The sequence below is a fragment of the Acomys minous genome (assembly GCF_964271855.1).
Source record: "Acomys minous genome assembly, chromosome: 1".
NCBI classification, from domain to species: Eukaryota; Metazoa; Chordata; class Mammalia; order Rodentia; family Muridae; genus Acomys; species Acomys minous.
This window is the reverse complement of record NC_140483.1, coordinates 160,868,669-160,886,608: the sequence shown is the minus strand read 5'-3', so window position 1 is coordinate 160,886,608 and position 17,940 is coordinate 160,868,669. Positions and strand designations below refer to the sequence as shown.

Here is a 17,940-nt window from a genome sequence, read left to right as displayed (position 1 = left end):
ATGGAACCTGACTCATTTTGAAGTTTCATATCAGATATATTGCATATCAGATATTTGCAGGACATTCATAGCTGTAGGAAAATTACAGTTATGAAATAGCAACAGAAGTTTTTTTTTTTTTAATGGCTGGGGATCACCATAACATGAAAAACTTTATTAAAGAGTCAAAGCATTAGGAATGTTGAGAACCACATGTAGAGTCTACAGGCTATTCAGAAGTGTTTTTCCTAGGTGATTGTAGATTCTATCAAGTTGAGAGTAAACACTAACTAGCGTGCATCCATTCATCCATTCACATATTCTAAAAATCTGTTTGGGGCTCATGTTTGGTTCTAGACAATGTTCTAAGAACTAAGGCTACTTGGACAATTCTACTGTAAGACTCTTTTCATGAGTTATGGAAAGACAGCTTATGTTTTAAAGACAGAGATGAACCCATTGAGATAAATTTTCTACGTTGATTTCTAGTACTAAAAGCTTACAATAAAGAATCAAATAATCCTGGCATGGTGACACAGGCCTGTATTCCCAGCACTTAGGAGGCAGAGTGAAGTGGATCTCTGTGAGATCATGGCTAGCCTGGTCTACAAAGCAAGCCCAGGACAGCCAAGACCATACAGAGAAACCCTGCCAAAAATAAATAAATAAATAAATAAATAAATAAATAAATAAGTAAGTAAATGGAAATGTGATATGACTAAGGCAATTTTAAGAACTATAACATTAAAAAGCTCATTCCTCTCCTACAAACTGCCTCACAGGGCCACATATGTCCATCTTATTTTTGCAAATAAAGTTTTATTTGGACACAGTGATGTTAATTTATCTGCTTACTGTCAAGAGATACTTTCTACTCTTCTGATAGAGCTCAGTAACTGGGATATGATAATGTAGCCCAAAATTTCTAAGGTATTGACTTATTTTATAGAAAGAATGTTTTCCCTTTGATGTAGAAGAAAACAAATATTAGGAACTGCTGTTGAAATGAACATAGGCACTAAATTATGATTTATCTTTCTCCTTCATATAAAGTTTCATTGTTTCTTTATTTTTTCTAATTTCTTCTTTCTTATACTCTGATATACCCTTCTGTTTATCTCTCCCTTCTTTCACCTTATTTCTAGGGTTCTGAGGTGAAAAATTCCTTCTAGTTCAGCAGTCTTTATTTTTGAAGACATTGAATCACAGGAATGGAATTGGCTCCTAAAATAATGTGGCTAGTGAGTAGATTTGAAGAGATAGCTATGTCTTGGTTGATTTTCTCTACCTGTGTATTTATTTTACTGTGTACCCAATGGATTGATAGAGCATAGAACAAGACAAGAGGCACACAAACATAGAAAAGACATTTAGTAATGTTGTTGGCACATAATAAATGGCCAGGAAAACTTAGATGAGTATAGAGAGAGTCATGTTATTTGCAAAAGGAGAAAAAGGTAATATCTATTATTAAATACCAGAACTAATGGAAACCTTAGAATTCAATATATTAGGGGATTAAGTAGTGGCTTAGTGGTTAGGAGAATGTCCTAGTCTAACATAGGACATTGGTTGGCTTCTCAGCACACATCACAGGAAGCTCACAATCACAGGTAGATCCGGTTCCAGTGGCTTCAACATGCTTTGGCCTGCATCAGCACTCAAATATGTGTGGTACACAAATCAACAAAGGCACACACATGTATACACATAAATAAGTTATGCATTCAGAACAAGTTTAGGTGTGACTTGCATGTTCAGATCAAGTAAATAAGCAAGTAAAACACTGTGTAGTTATAGACAATGTAAGTCTTCCCATGTGATGAAACTGGAGTGCCTGAAGTCATATGATCAGATTTGGGTAGAATCTAAAAGAAGAGTCATGAAACTGTCTAGGTCTAACTAAGGGAAGATCTTGTTTTTTTTCTTTTTAATTAATTTATTCTTGTTACATCTCAATGGTTATCCCATCCCTTGTATTCTCCCATTCTTCCCTCCCTCCAATTTTCCCCTTATTCCCCTCCCCTATGACTGTTCCTGAGGGGGATTACCTCCCCCTGTATATGCTCATAGGGTATCAAGTCTCTTGTTGGTAAACTACTATCCTTCCTCTGTGTGCTACCAGGTCTCCCCCTCCAAGGGACATGGTCAAATATGAGGCACCAGAGTATGTGAGAAAGTCATATCCAACTCTCCACTCTACTGTGGAGAATGTTCTGCCCATTGGCTAGATCTGGGTAGGGGTTTAAAGTTTACAGCCTGTATTGTCCTTGGCTGGTGCCTTAGTTTGAGCGGGACCCCTGGGCCCAAATCTGCCTATCATAATGTTCTACTTGTAGGTTTCTAGGACCCTCTGGATCATTCTACTTTGCTATTCTCCCATGCTTCTCTCATCTAGAGTTCCAATAGGATGTCCTCCCCTCTATCCCAGTTTCCTGGTAAGTGAAGGCTTTCATGGGACATACCCCTTGGGCTAGTATGCAGATATATGTGGTACATATACACTATGGAATACTATTCAGCTATTAAAAACAAGGAATTCCCGAAATTTGTGGACAAATGGATTGAGCTAGAAACGATCATAATGAGTGAAGTTAACCCAGAAGCAGAAAGATTCAAATGGTATATACTCACTTAGATCTTGGTTTTTTAATGAAAATATGATGACTTTATCCTAGAAGCCCGAAGTCATACATAGATGTACTGGTTGATGTATAGGTCACTTGATTTTGATCCACATCAGAGAAATCAGGGAGAGATAATTTCCACACTTAAACATTGAGAGATTTCCTATAACAATGTATACTTTCTCCTGTCTTCTTCTGCCATGACAGGGTACTGGGTAGCTTAGTGGTCTTATTCCACAGGGAAGCAGTCTGCTGTTCTTAAAGACTTGGGCATGTGCTTGCTATTTGTTGGCAGACTACTTTTGTAACCTCTGCTTTTAGGTACTTCATTCTTTAAGGTGGTCTGCCTCTATTCTCTGGTTGCTTTAGTTTATTTATTATGCAGAAGGAATGATGCAAACAAAAAAACTGTCATTAATGGCATGATGAAAATGCCATGTTTTAGACTGATTATTTGCTCATCAAACATTTATTGAGCACTGTTTTCTGCAGTGGTTTATTTGGGAAGGAAGGATTGAGTTCTATAGGTGAATTGGGAGCCTGGTTTATTCTGATGAGATGATAAAAATCAGCATTAAAATGGAACTAATATCATAGAGTAGACATTGCTTGCTTTTACCCTTCCATCCTTTAAGCCCTTCTTTTAGAGTAAATTCTGTAGCTTCCATTTACATAGAGCTAGGAACCTCTTTTTAGACTTTCATCTTGTTTCTTTTGTAATATACACATGTTCTTGCATTCTTGCATTACAATTCCGTCTTTTCTCTTTGTCTGTCTAGTGATGCATACCATCTGATTCCCATTCTCTACTACTTAGTCCTTGAATATTAGTGGAGAGCTATGAACCTGAAGGATGTGTGTGTTTCTCACAGAAGTGCAGAAAGCCAATCAAGAAAAGCCAGGATGGCTTGGAAAGCTGCCTTTGCAAATCAATACTGCTCTGTCTCCATCTCTGCATTTGATTGCAGCATTTTGGGTTTATCTGTTCCCAGCTCCCATTCTTGCCTTCCATTCCAATCCTTGCAACCCATTCTCTCTCTCTGATACTTCTCTAGTGCAGTTCCTAGGGGTCTTAATGTCTCTGTCCCTCAGTCCCTCATGGACTTTTCCATATGCTTGCTTTCAGAATAACGAGACTCCAAATTTGGCATGTTGATTTCACTGGAAAGCATCCTTGTGCTAAAACAAAGCAAAACAAATAAACAGGGAAAAACTACCTGAAAAAACAGTGTCAGCAGGAACAAAAGAGAATACTTAAAACAGTAAAAATGATATTCCAGAGGAACCATAAAGACATCATCTATACTTCTGAATTCCTGCCCTTAACTAGTAGTGGGGCAGTGAGTAAGCCATGGTTTCCCTTTTCAGAAAATGAAGCAGCTAGATTAGACTTGCTTTAGGGGACCACAAAACGTGGAATATCCTAACTATGGGGAGGAAACATGACCCTGACATGTTCTATAAGTCTTCTCCATCTATGCCTGACATGTATATGGGGAGACGTTCAAGACATAAATGAGAAATCCAAGATAATTTTACTTCTTTATGTCAGCTTTCACAAGAACTGACCACCCTCACTTGACAGCAAGCCACACTCAAGTGAAATGCTAGAGACCACACAAAATCATGGTAGCTTGTGAGGAAAACCCTTTCCCTTCTCTTTGCATCATCATCATGATAAACATCAAATAATACAAGCATTAAGTTCAGTATTTCCTGAAGACAGATGGCCTTGGACCATTTCTCGCCTGAGGAGGATAAGAACAACTATATAGAAAGCAGATTAGAGGCTTAAGGAATCTGTCATCTCCAATGTAGAATGCCTAGGACATGAGAAGTGCCTTAGTCCATTGAACTCAAAGAGATCTGCCTATCTCTGCCTCCTGAGTGCTGGGTTTAAAGATGTGTGCCACGCAGCAACAGTTAAAGTTTTGTTTTTTGTTTTTTATTTTTGTTTTTGGAGACAAGTATGTAGCCTTGGCTATCCTGGAACTTGATCTGTAGACCAGGCTGACTTTGAATTTATCAGTTCAAGATCTTAAGGCACTTAAGAAAAGATGAGAAACAAGATGGGGACAGTTAAATCTTCTGAGTCCCTGCGAGATCTTGGGCTTCATCTGGCCTGGGGTTTCAGAGTTTGTGTGCTGGCCCCAGGATAGTTATCTGACAGTGGTCTTGAGAGGTGCCTTGTTTTCTGTGGCTCTTTTCTTAACGCCTTCTGGGCTGTCCTGAGCTCAGACCTTTACGACAGACCTCTGGGGCATCTGTTTCTGGAGCAAGGCCAGGGTGTCCCTCTTCTCAATGGAGCGCAGCTGCTTCTTCTTTGCCTTCTGGAGCTTTTTGGCGTTTCCTATCACTTGGACAATCTCAACCTTGAGTTCATTCTTTAGGTGCAATCTCGGGTTCTCAGCCTGGGGCTCTTTCTTCTGCGACTAGCGAGTACCTCTGTTTCTCCTCCTCCAGGTGCTGTGCGAAGACCCTGGTTAGCTTCACCCCCTGTTGATACTCCTTCATCATCCACTGCCAGGAGATACTCAGGCGCTTGTTCAGAGCCATCTTTTAGAACCTCTTCTTTGAGTGGTCTTTCCACACAGGGCCGTATTTGGGTTTCCCTTTTAGGATTACAGGAAGCTCCTCCTTCTTTAATTTCTTGGGTGCCAGGATGTGGGGAGAAGATATAATTTGCTTCTTTTTGTCTAGGCCTCCTGCCCCCATCTCTCCAGGCGGAGGTAGCTTGCTTGGCTCCTGCTGGAACTCCGGGGAGCTAGGTGCCTGGGATGTCAGTTCCTGTGCTGGCTGAGAGGGCTCGGGACCTGGTGCTTGCTGGCCCAGGCAAGGCTCAGGAAGCCTTACTTACGTTAGCCATTTCCAGAAGCCATTTTGAGCCAGTTTGCACAATTTTCACAAACTTTCTGGATTTTTTAGGAAGAGGTTTAGCTGGTACCTTTTCTCTTCCCCTTGGCCTGGCCTTTTCTGCTAGTCGTAGAGAAGAGAAAATTGTAATCTTTCTCTCTGCTCTTCAGCAGTGCATGGTCACCCCATCATTCACTCTAACAGACCCTGCTGAGTACCTACAGTATATCTGGAAGCCATTTCTGTTTGGAAGTCAGTGGCGGTCAGCCAACATTTCAGTAATATTTGCTTTCTTAAGGCTTAGACAAATCAAATTCATTCAGTTCCCCAGACTTGATGTCTTTTGTCTGGCACTGTGTACTCTCTTCCAAGCCAAGATTGAGCTCATTTGTGTGGCCTTCACTTGTGTGTGTGAGTATGTGTGTGTGTGTGTGTGTGTGTGTGTGTGTGTGTGTGTGTACACGTGTGTGAGCTCTTTTTCTCTGTCTGAAATGCAAAGTGCCAAGTTTTTCTCATTCTTTCATCAAAAACATAGCATGAGACAAAGTTAAGCTTGAAAACCAGTTAAGGACAACAAAATAACAACAAATCACCTAAGATGATCTTCCTGGTCAGACTATAACTGTCCTGGCAGGAATGAAGTTATTATAAGGAGAAACATTTGAGACATTGGACCCCAAGAAATTATAATTCTCTAGGAGTCATGGACGGAGAAGGAGAAACTAGCATCTTATTATCATCCAAGAGGAACTTATTTGTACAAATTTCACAAAATTGTCTCCAGTAAAAATGTGTCACACAGGCCTGCTTATTTTCTATTTAAACCTAAGCCTCATTCAGACCCCAAGAGATGGGCTTGGGGGACCTCTCTCTTACTCTTGCCTGTGTTCATTTGCTTAGTTGATCTCTTCAGGACCAGTGGCTTATTAGGACATCTGGTCCCAGGCTCTGGCCTTACCTACTCTAGTAACAACACAACAGCAAACACAAGTCTAACACTTCCAATGGTAGCTGGAACAGAGCTAGAATGTAAGCATCCTAACTCCAGTTAGTTCTGTGTTCAGTACACCTTGCTCTGGTTTATCTCCCACAAATGACACTGCTTAAGACGTCATCTCATTATTACTGACATGGAAGGATCGAGGAAGAACAAAATAGAATGTCTGGGTAATCTCAGGAAATTCTCTGGAATTCAGTTTCCCTATTGTATTACCAGTGATGTGTTGCTGTGGGGATACATGAGGTAATGTGCCTCCTGGTCCAAAGGTGCTGGCTTTACACTCACTCTTGCTGTTCTCTGTTATTAGCCTTTTTCCTTGAGAAGGACCCTTTCAATATTTCAAAGTTGTATTGATTCTATAATGAGCATTTGGGACATCCTGGAAAGGAAGCAGGTATGTTATTTTGAGGGTAAAAGATCTCTTTGAGGAGGGCTACCATTCATCTAACTCCCTCCTGGGTGGCAGGCCCAGCAGGGAAGCAGCCATGTCCTTAGCCTGCATTTAGGACTGTCTCCATCAGGGAGAGTGAGGGCTAGAAATAAACCAGGCCTCTTTTTGAAAGTTTCACAAAATGGATCCTTTGGGTCAAAGGCCCCTTAATCTGCAAAACACAAACTGTTTTCTTGACTTGAGGCCTCAGCAGACTTCCTAGGCTTGAAGGGGCTTTGGTATGAAAAATGGATTATGTTTTGAAGATTAAGGGTCCTTTCATGCAAAAATATGCACTTGCCCCTTACCTTGAGCTCCCAATGAAACACCTTGTTCCTTTCTGGCTTAAACCCTCAAGCTTCATTTCTTATGCACAGATGGATTATGCCCAGCTGCATATTCACGGCCTATGGCTAGGGACAACCTCATAGAATGCCTAGCTGCCCCTCCTTCACAACCAGCCTTCTCTCCTCCTCCAAATATGTCTCAATTTGTTATCATTAAAATAAAAGCATATGGAAGTATTAAGATATTATAAAGTCCTGGTGAAATGTTCTGATAAAATCTGGAGGGAATGTGCATTTGGTTCTCTCATGCTGCTTGAACTTAAAGGAACGCCAGCATCTGAGTTGTCTGAGCATCAGTCTCCAGCTTTCACTCTAACATTGGTGAGATTACTACTCTTGTCACTAGGTGCTCTTTTTAAAGAAATCTTGCTTCAGTATTTTTTTAAATTGTTGCTTATTTGTTTACTCAGTTGTTTGTCTTAATTAGCTTTATTATGTAGGCTAGGCTGTCTTTTAATTGCCTGTTAGTATGTTGAATTGCAAACCAAAAAAAATTATAGTAGTGTGAGGAAGATAAGCAGGTGGTGAGAGTTCACTCTTTCAAGCAAAATAGAATGAGCTGTTTATTTAGTATATGACAAGTGTGGAGCAGGCTGGACAACAAGCACAGTTCGTCATAAAGCTTGGATAATGAGAGAAGACACATTCTGTCTTTTCATGGCTGTAAAACTACTGGGCAAAGTGCTTGCTGATAGGCAGGGATGATGGCTGGAGCCACTAAAGGAACCTAGCAGACTGGAGTGATGGCTTAGTAGTTAAGGGCACTTGCTACTCCTCCAGAGGATACGATTTTGGTTCCCAGAACCACAATATGTTGCAGCTCACAGCTGCTTGGAGCACCAGCTTCAAAAGACTCAATGGCTTCCCCTGGGTTTCTGTGGGAACCTACACCTATAAGCACACACATACACACACACACACACACACACACACACAGAGAGAGAGAGAGAGAGAGAGAGAGAGAGAGAGAGAGAGACAGAGACAGAGACAGAGACAGAGACAGAGACACAGAGAGACAGAGAGAGAGACAGAGACAGAGAGAGAGACAGAGACAGAGAGACAGAGACAGAGACAGAGTGAGATAAAAAAATAATTCTTAAATACAAGTGACCTAGCACAAACCATCTCATAAAGAACACCTGAAATAAACCTTTGGAAATATATTGGCACAGCTGATGTAATTCATTGTGTCCTGAGTTTGTTCTACCACCATCATTAATATGGTATGGACTCTAATATGATGTCAAGCTTCCTGAAATACAGAACTGAAGTCCCTGAATTCTGGGACTTATATACTCTAAAAGGTGCTTTCTCATAAGAGTGTGGCTTTGCACCAGGTATTTTTTGTTATTTGTGCTTTAGTCATTTGGTTTACTGAATGTTAGGACTAGAGTAAACATAAGATAGTATTTAGAGATATCAACTCATTGAGAAACTCTGTTATTATATTGAATGTTTTGTTTCTAACACTCTCATCTGAGTAGTACCTGTTACCATCCTCAGCATCCTTTCTGCTTGCTTGCTCTTCTGTACACACCTCTGTAGGAAGGACGCTACTCATTTTAATTCATTACTCTAACCATGGCAACATCTAATTATCTGGTTTGTATATAGTAGGTGAGTTTTTGTGATAGAGTAATTTTGCTCACACTGTCCAATGATCTGGAGATAGTCTCTCTCTCTCTCTCTCTCTCTCTCTCTCTCTCTCTCTCTCTCTCTCTCTCTCTCTCTCTCTGTGTGTGTGTGTGTGTGTGTATGTGTGTGTGTGTGTGTGTGTGTGTGTGTGTGTGTGTGTGTGTGTGTTTGTGTATGTGTGTATGTTTTCTTATCTGTCAAACCTCACTTAAACAACCAAATTAAATGTCAGTTCCCAAAGGGTGCTTCTTTTTTAAGAGTCATTCTCTAATTCACTATTTCTGAGTTAAGTTCTTCCCTTCCTTTGCCTCAACAATGCATTGAAGTGTTTTACTTAGTAAAACTTAATCCATTGAACTGGAATTTGAGTTTTACCGTTTTCTCTCAGTATAGATTCCTAAAGCCGTAAACATTTTCATCTTTCTCTTTAGTTACCTAGTGACTTTGGTATTCTACTACAGTCTTACATACTACAAGCCTCATATGGCTTTTTCAATCTGTAGTTTTCTTTTCTCTCTAATACACTTACTTTTCTCTTTAAATTATAGCTGTCTTATGAACATAAGTTCCACAAATTTTCATGAGAAGAAATATCTTTCATTGTCACTTGGATCTCACCACTGATAGGCATTGTCAAGAATTTTGGCAGTCTCTCTTTAGCTGTTTTCTCCCTGGACAGGTCTTCACACTTGTTTATATCTATTTGCTTTTCTCCCATTGATGCCTGAATGTCTGCTCCATCTTGGGTTTCTCCTAGCTACTGAAAACTATTAACTATGTCTGTATCCTGAAGTACAATAGGAACATCTAGTCTTTATATGGCAGTTATTAAAGCTTGAGAAGGTGTACTTTCTTTACATTGCGGCTTCTCCTTGAGTTCAAGAAATCTTAGCCTACTTCATCGGATTCTTCCCTTCCCCGTCCTACCAAAATGTGAGCATCGTGTGTTGTTTGCTTTCCTCACTTTTGAGTCACAGGTGTTCACTGATGTTCTAATCCATGCCAAGAGTTGTACCCACTGCCAGAGCACAGTGACTATCACTTTCCAACTCTAACTCTGGCTTCTTTCTCCATTGGGATGAAAAGATCCCATTGTCTATCAGAAATTCTCGGTTGAATGCTCCCCAGACATTTGCCATTGATTCTAATTCATTTACCTTAATGGTTTGTTGTCATGTATGACACTGTCCTTGACTTTACTCAGCAAATCAGGCTTAGTTGTCATGCCTGACAGCTTTTCATCACCTCTCCTACTCATTCACAGAATGTTGCTATTTTTTCCAGCACCCATATTTTGTATTAATTCATTCAGATTACAACTCAATTGTTATCCCATCATTTGTATCCTCCCATTCCTCCCTCCCTCCCAATTTCACCCTATTTCCCTCCCCTAGGTCTATGACTGAGGGGGACCTCCTCCCCACTTTATGATCATAGGCTATCAAGTCTCATCTTGGTAGCCTGCTTATTCCTTCTTTGAGTGCCACCAGACCTTTCCACAAAGGGGAGGTGGTCAAATATGGGGCACCAGAGTTCATGGGGATTCTGCCCAAATACAAGTAGTAAACATCGAATGAACCCCTACTCTGATCTAGCCAATGGACAGGACATTCTCCACAGTTATATGGAGAGTGGGAACTGACTCTGATAATATGCTGTTTTCTTCTTTCCAGTCATATTTCAAATATATGACAGCATGTTCATGCCACATGTAACCTATCCTATTATATTGCTTTCTCAATGCTTATCTTAAATCTTTCCAGTACCCCTTACAGTTAGACCCAGAAAAATAAAACATTAACAGGATTCTTCTGTTTGAAAACTGTCAGGGGTTCCATGTGATCTCATGGGGATGATCGTTGCTCTTGACTTGTACATTTTATTCACTCAATAAAAATTGATTAGCTTCTACCACATGCTTGGTTGCAGGTAGTGGATATACACAGAAGGACATAAAAGAATGTCTGATTTCAGCTTCCACTACAGAGAAGACATGAAGTAGTAGACAAGGAGCAGCAGTTGGCTCTTGCTTCACTGTCTGGAGTTCTTTTGTTTAATCTTCCTTTTAAAGTAATCCCATTCTTTTATTATTTTTCATGTACTTCTTTCCTGGGCAGGAAGCATCCTCAGAGATGAGACTAGAGGTTCTACACACATATGTGATCACTCTGTCTTTGCTTTGAATGGTCTATCCCATGTGTTTCTTTTCCAGAAATTTCTGGTCTCTGTTCGAGCTTCTGTCCCAGGCTGTAAGAGCCTATTCACATAGCATGGACTCAATAGATTTTTGTTGCATTTCAACAAATAAGCACCAAAAAACTATGAAATGTTTATTACACTCTTCTTTTTTGAAGGATCTGCTGAGAGTGCTGATAACCTGGGGAGAAAGTTCACATTTCTAAATATGGCTCAAATGAAATATTCATGAAAGAAATGATACTATATTCAACTTATGCTTCTATTGTTAATTTCAAGTGTAATACTTATGATCACAAGGTTTCTACATACTTCACATAAATCACACAATCCTTCTGCATACTTCAGTTTTTAATATGAAGTTCTGTGGTCTTTTCTAGAATCAACATTGCCAGGGATTTTACATTGCAGGTTGGTTTCTTGGCCTGTATTTTCTCCATGAATATCTTTACAACACATTTGTGACAATTTGTGGTCACCAAAGTGAGTGGGGGGTACTGCTAAAAATGGCTGTTTTTTTTTATAGTTTATAATAATAAAGCCTTGTGCCATAGAACAATCGACTTAAAATTCATTTATATTCTAACAGTTTTGTAAAATGTAACAGTTTTAGAACATGTTATATTGTGAAAGAAAGAAAGAAAGAAAGAAAGAAAGAAAGAAGGAAAGAAATAAAGAAAGAAAACTACATTGTAAAGGAGCTTGGGTTTTGAAGTCTGTAGAATGGATATGCTAAATATCTCACTGATAGGTTTGTTCTGTAGATTGTATAGTATGGGTAATAAGAATGCATTTGACATTGTATCTACCAGTACCAGGTGCTCAGTGGTCTTTCCTTTGCTCTCACTCACATATTTTAAAATATATAAAGCCTTCATCGTCAATGATAAAAGTGAGAGGTGGGGATGGATAGAGCAAGGGGAGGTAACAATATAAACAAAAACACTGACTGTTACAGGTTTTTATGTTTCATTCATGCCACTGAGGTGAGAATTGAGTGGCATGGCGTTTACCTCTATTTAGATGGATACACTCTATTGACCCCCAGTGCTTAGGCTAGGAAGGTAGAGATTCATGAATGATTATTACAGACATATTCCAAAAAGATAGGTGGACTTGAAGAGGTCACTTTTCAGAGGAAAAGTGCTGTAGGATCTCTCTGAGCTTAGTGAGATGATAAGAAGAGGCTTTATTGACAAAGGAAGAGGGTGAATTTGAAAGAATGTATGCTGATGAGTTGTAGAGATGGTGGTTGAAAGTTAAGAGCTTCTCAAACACATGGTGTAAGAGATTGTGTGCATCATTGGGACACATAATACTAAATTAAGTTTAGTCTGGAATATTTTAAGTTTGAGAAAACTGAGATAGTCTAAGGAAGTTGATTATGGGCTTAACAATTACAATCCAAATTCTACAAAGTATAATGATTAGCCCTCATATCATTGGTTTCTAAATAACTTTGGGGCTCAGCCATTAAAACCCAAGACTCTCAATGATAAAAATGAAAAAAAATATATATATATATATATCAGTAGCTCAATTGTCAGTTTCTTAGTGTTCAACAACCACTTAAGTGGAGATAAGCACTCATAATGTAAATGTAAATCTACACTTTTTCTTATTTTTATGCATATCTTGAGTAGTTCTGAAAAACTCTGGGAAAACATTATTGGGTTTTGAGGTACTTTTGTAGTGTGGCTGGCCCTCTGTAGTCTTCTGCCATTTTCTTGCTCACATTGCCTCAAATTGTTCCAGTTATTAATCCACAGTTGTTGTGTTAGAGGAGGAGGGTCATTTTTAAGCCACATGCCCATTGCTTTGGTGACAATTGGATAATAAAACCATCAGCTATGTATTGCTCAGACCCGATAAAGACCAACGCTCACAATAGTCTTTATGTGCAGAAGGCCCTTAGGCTCAGTCTGCTCCCAGGATTGTGTTCAGCACTCCTGTGCTTCTGGTAGCTTATGACTGTCTGTATTTGAAGTGAGGTTTGGAAATAGGTTATAAACATATGTAACAGAGATTCCAGTAGTTTTTCTTTCCTTGTATGTCCTGATTAGCAAATTATAATTGGAGTTAATTGGGCTTTTACACTGAAGTGTGCTCTGAGTTGTGTTTTAAGTGAAAGCTTTACTTTGGCTAAATATGATACATAGGATAAGATTGCAAAACAAACAAATTGGTGCAATGCTTGACTCTCACTATTTAACCTGTTTTGAGATAAATTTCTTCTGATAGTTTGATAAAAGTGCAGATAATATTATATGTTTTAAGGTTACTTTAAAAACAATTCTTGTGCTGGTGACATGGATCATAGAGTAAGGGTGCATGCTTCAATTCCTGATGGCCTAAATTTGATCTTTAGATTCTCCATAGTAAGTGGAGAGAACTCATTCCTGCAGGCTGTCCTCTGATATTTACTTGCGTACAGTATCATATGTGGATCATTAAACACACACACACACACACACACACACACACACACACACACCATATATATTTATATAATGTACACATGACATATATAACATTTATATAATATAAACAATACTATATATTTAAAAACATTTCAGTTCACTTCTATTTCATATATGTGATCTTTGTTCAGATATTAACCTTGAAACAATATAGGAATGCTGGCATGTTTATGAGAGTGGTGGAACCTTTTTCAGCTTTTCCGCTTAGCTTGTGGATCTAAGGTCCTGGGGAACTTTAAGAATACCACATCCACATTAGTGGCTCTTTGGTTCTTGTGTCACAAACTGAAAGACTGAAATTCCTCGATCAGGGATGTTGAGTTTTCGAAAGAATTATCTTAGTATATGGAATTTAAAAGAAAAGGAGAAACCACTGGCCTTATACTGCAGGACAAGTCCTAGGGAGTAGGACACAATTCAGCTTTAGTCAGAGGTCCTTTTAAAGGATTTTTGGCAGAAACTGTGGCGAGGTATGGTGGCAGGTGGAGGGCAAACTGCTTAGTGCAGCTATCTGAACCAGGTCTCCATTGCCTTCTCTCAGCTTTAGCATGTACACGTGTACACATGCACAGTCTTTAGGAACAGGACATTAGGTTCCCGGACAGCAAACAGGAACCAAGATTCCAACACTGATGGTCTCAGGCAAGGACATTCTTGGAACTATCTTTCTCGGCAAGTTTCTGTCTCATTATAATTTAGAATATTACCACAGAATGATAAATCATTTTATTACAACTAGAGATTTCACTGTCCAGAGTCTCTTTTACTGTGCCTTTTCTTCCTTGCTAAACTTGATGTCTGACTTCGGGATCTCCTTGAGACATGGACTCTGGTAAAGAGTGGAGAAATAAGAAAAGTGGGAAACTATTCCATGCCTTGCCCTTTTTGATATCATGATTTTGGTACTCTAAACCCTTGGCTAACATTGTTGCTATGTTACAGGCTAGCTTGGTCCTTGACATTCTTATTCCTACACTTCTTTTTTTTTAATTTATTTTTTTATTAATTTATTCTTGTTACATCTCAATGGTTATCCCATCCCTTGTATCCTCCCATTCTTCCCTCCCTCCCATTTTCCCCTTATTCCCTTCCCCTCTCACTGTTCCTGAAGTCCTGAGATCATAGAGATGTGTCCCCATGCCCTGCGGTATGAACCTACCCTTAGCAACATTTTTGAAATATCTGTGCGTCTTTGCTTCCACCTGTTTCTCTGGCTACTGATTCTTTTGATCTGGGAAAATATATTTCTTCTCAGCTGCATTGCTGTGTCTTGTTGTTAGAGCCTGGGTAAATGGCAGGGCCATCCTATTTTCCTTTTACTGGCACCCCTTCCTCCTCTGAGGTTGGATGCTTGGTAACCTCAACTGACTTGCTCTCACATGTGGCCTGTCTCTAATCCAGAGAAAAGAGGGGGCTGCACATTCCTTTTACCCATGCCTTAGGCAGACATTTCCTTGCTCTTCTGCTCCTTTCAACTCCTCTTTTTAGTTATTTTTCTTTTAATTCTCTGGCATGAGTTAGGCATCACTCTACCATGTTCCCCTAAGCTGCAGGGCACATTTAGCATGCTGTTTGAGTGTTCTTGTGGAAGCTGGAGGTGCAGGCCTTCTATCCCCTTCTTACCCCCTGAAGAGTTTAGGGAGTGGGTGGGACAGCTCTGCACTGTCAGCTTCCACAAATCTAACTCCTAGTCTTAAAGATGTTTTATGGTGCTAATGTAGGTGAAAAGTTAAGAATTCCTCAAAGTGCAGTTTGGCTGCTTGTTTGGTAAATCTTACATGGTGGCCACAGACCTTTATGGCTGTATGATTCAACTAAAAATCAAAGCTGAAACAGCTACAGTTAAACCATCCTATTCAGTTCCTATTGGTACCCTGAGAGATGCAGGAAAGGAAGACTCAGGGGAGTTAATTAACATAGCCATGCTCCTTCAGCTTTTCAGGTCTGCATGTCAATGAGATAATTTGGCTCAAGACATAAGCTTGGATGTAAAAGCCTGGTTGAGACCATCAGAAAGGCTCACTTGGAGCCAGAAGAGGCTGTGTGTTACCTTCAGATGGAATTATTTACCCAGGTGCTCAGGGAATCTTGCATCAGGGGTAGTGTGTGGTCCAGTGTGTGACTTTTGGAATCCATGTATAGATTCCAGAGGATGAGCTTGGAAGTGGCTGCTGGGGACCATTTGATTTCTTTTTCTTTTCTGTGTGTGGCTTTGATGTTAATAATTTGGAGTACAATCTTTAGAAAACAGTGTGGGTGCTGAACTTGATTCATATCATGACAATGCACATATATGAACAGCTCAATTCAGCCATCAAATCATCTTCTGGCTTCAGCCAGCGCTAGCTCTCTTGGTCAACTAGTGCATCACACAGCAGTGGGCACCTGCAACTCCTTGCAGGTTATGAGGATCAAGGGGAGCCCTTGGCCCACAACTAGCCCTGAATTGTTAGCCTGTGAATCCTACTGGCAAGAACTCCCTTTGTGAGTGATTTAGAAGATCAACTATTCTCAAATTCATTTTAGAAGATGCTGAGGGCTGTCTCTATGATGGGTGGCTCAGCAGTCGTGATCCTGGAGCTTCCTGTTTGTAAAGTACATGTTGATGCTAGAAGCAGGATGCCTGTGGACAGTGGCTTCACTGAGCTGTGAGGCTTAGTGAAGGGAGTTCCTCAGTATGCATGGAAACGAGGAGATGCACATGCTGCCTTCTGATGCAAAGACACATAGCAGAAGGCCTCACTGTAGTCTCACAGTGAGGAAGAAGGATAGGGTGGAGGTCACGTGTATATTTTTAAAGTTCTTAGCAGAAATAAATATCAAATTGTTGTAAAAGAAATCCACTCTAATAATTTCCCTTGAATCTAATACACACAACATGGTATTTTGGCTTGTCACCGCTATTAGCCTTCAGTGAGACCTAATATTTTACACAGCCTCATTCTCACAAGCCGTCCAACTGCTGCACATGTCTGTCTCATATCTGTAGCACATCTGCAGCGAGACTAGTCACATTTGATGATTAATAGCCAGCCACATGTGACTTGCTCTAAACCAGATCATGCAGTCCTTCCTACCGATTGTGTTATTTGCCAGTTTTGCAGTAGTGGCTCAATTATGTAACCATTCCTTTCCTGAGTTTTCTGTCTTCTCTCCTTTTCACACTAGCAAGATCACAAAAGCAAGTAAAAAAGGTCCTGTCGTATGACTAGTGCTCAAACAGTACATGTTGCTTTCCTCAAAATGACTTTCACAGCAAATAAACCACACAGAGATGCAAAGGCTGGATTCAAGAAATAGGGAATCTTTTCCCGAGAAAAGCCAAGTACATAATAAATGGTTAATAACTGTCAACCAACTGACCTTATGTTGTCCGAAATGTTCATAAGAGTTAGTATTAAGCATCTAGTCCCAGCATCTGTCCTGATCCTTTGCTGGGAGGAGTATCTCAGAGAACATCTATGCTGGGCTAATATCCAGTTATAACTGAGTATATACCATGCATGGTTTTCTGGTTCTGGGTTACCTCACTGAGGATGATCATTTCTAGTTTCATCCATTTGCCTGCAAATTACAAGATTTTCTTGTTTAATAGCTGAGTAGTATTCCATTGTATAAATGTACTACAATTTCTTTATCTATTCTTTGGTTGAGGGGTATCTAGGTTGTTTCCAGATTCTGGCTATTATGAAAAAGATGGTATGAACATAATTAAGTGAATGTCCTTATTGTATGGTAGAGCATCTTTTGGATATATGCCCATGAGTGGTATAGCTGGGTCTTGAGGTAGCACTATTGCCCATTTTTCCTAGAAAGCAACCGATTAATTTCCAAAGTGGTTGTACAAGATTGCACTCCCACCAGCAATGAAGGAGTGTTCCCCTTTCTTCACATCCTCACCAGTATGTGATGCCTCTTGAGTTTTTGATCTTAGCCATTCTGATAGGTGTAAGAGGGATCTCAGACCTGTTTTGAATTGCATTTCCCTGATGATTAGGGACATTGAACATTTCTTTCAGTGTTTCTCAGCCATTCGATATTCCTTTGTTGAGAATTCTCTGTTTACCTCTGTACCTCATTTTTAATTGAGTTATTTGGTTTGGTGGTGTTTAATTTCTTGAGTTCTTTATATATTTCGGATATTAGTTCTTTGTTGGATGTAGGATTGGTGAAGATCTTTTTCCAATCTATAGGCTTTTGTTTTGCTCTGTTGACAGTGTCCTTTGCCTTACAGTTTCTGAGGTCCTACTTCTTAATAGTTGATCTTAGAGCCTGAATTATTGGTGGGAAGAATGGGGCAATGAAAGGACCAAGAGTGTTCAGCAGCCCCACAAGGAGACCATCAAGGCCTGCAGGTCTGGACCCAGGGGGGCCTGCACAATCTGTTGCACCA

The 17,940-nt window shown here is 39.9% G+C and overlaps 1 protein-coding gene and 1 pseudogene across 3 annotated transcripts in view; one reads left to right on the top strand and one right to left on the bottom strand.

Annotated features, from left to right (window-relative positions):
- The window catches only part of BRINP1 (BMP/retinoic acid inducible neural specific 1), a 190,783-nt gene that overhangs the window by 30,421 nt on the left and 142,422 nt on the right, over positions 1 to 17,940 (top strand). The gene's annotated exons all lie outside the window — the stretch shown is intronic.
- On the bottom strand, positions 4,623 to 9,589 carry LOC311606888 (coiled-coil domain-containing protein 86-like; annotated as a pseudogene). Its single transcript has 2 exons — positions 9,490 to 9,589; positions 4,623 to 5,458 (listed from the first exon to the last, which is right to left on the bottom strand). The product of its transcript is annotated as a coiled-coil domain-containing protein 86-like (transcript).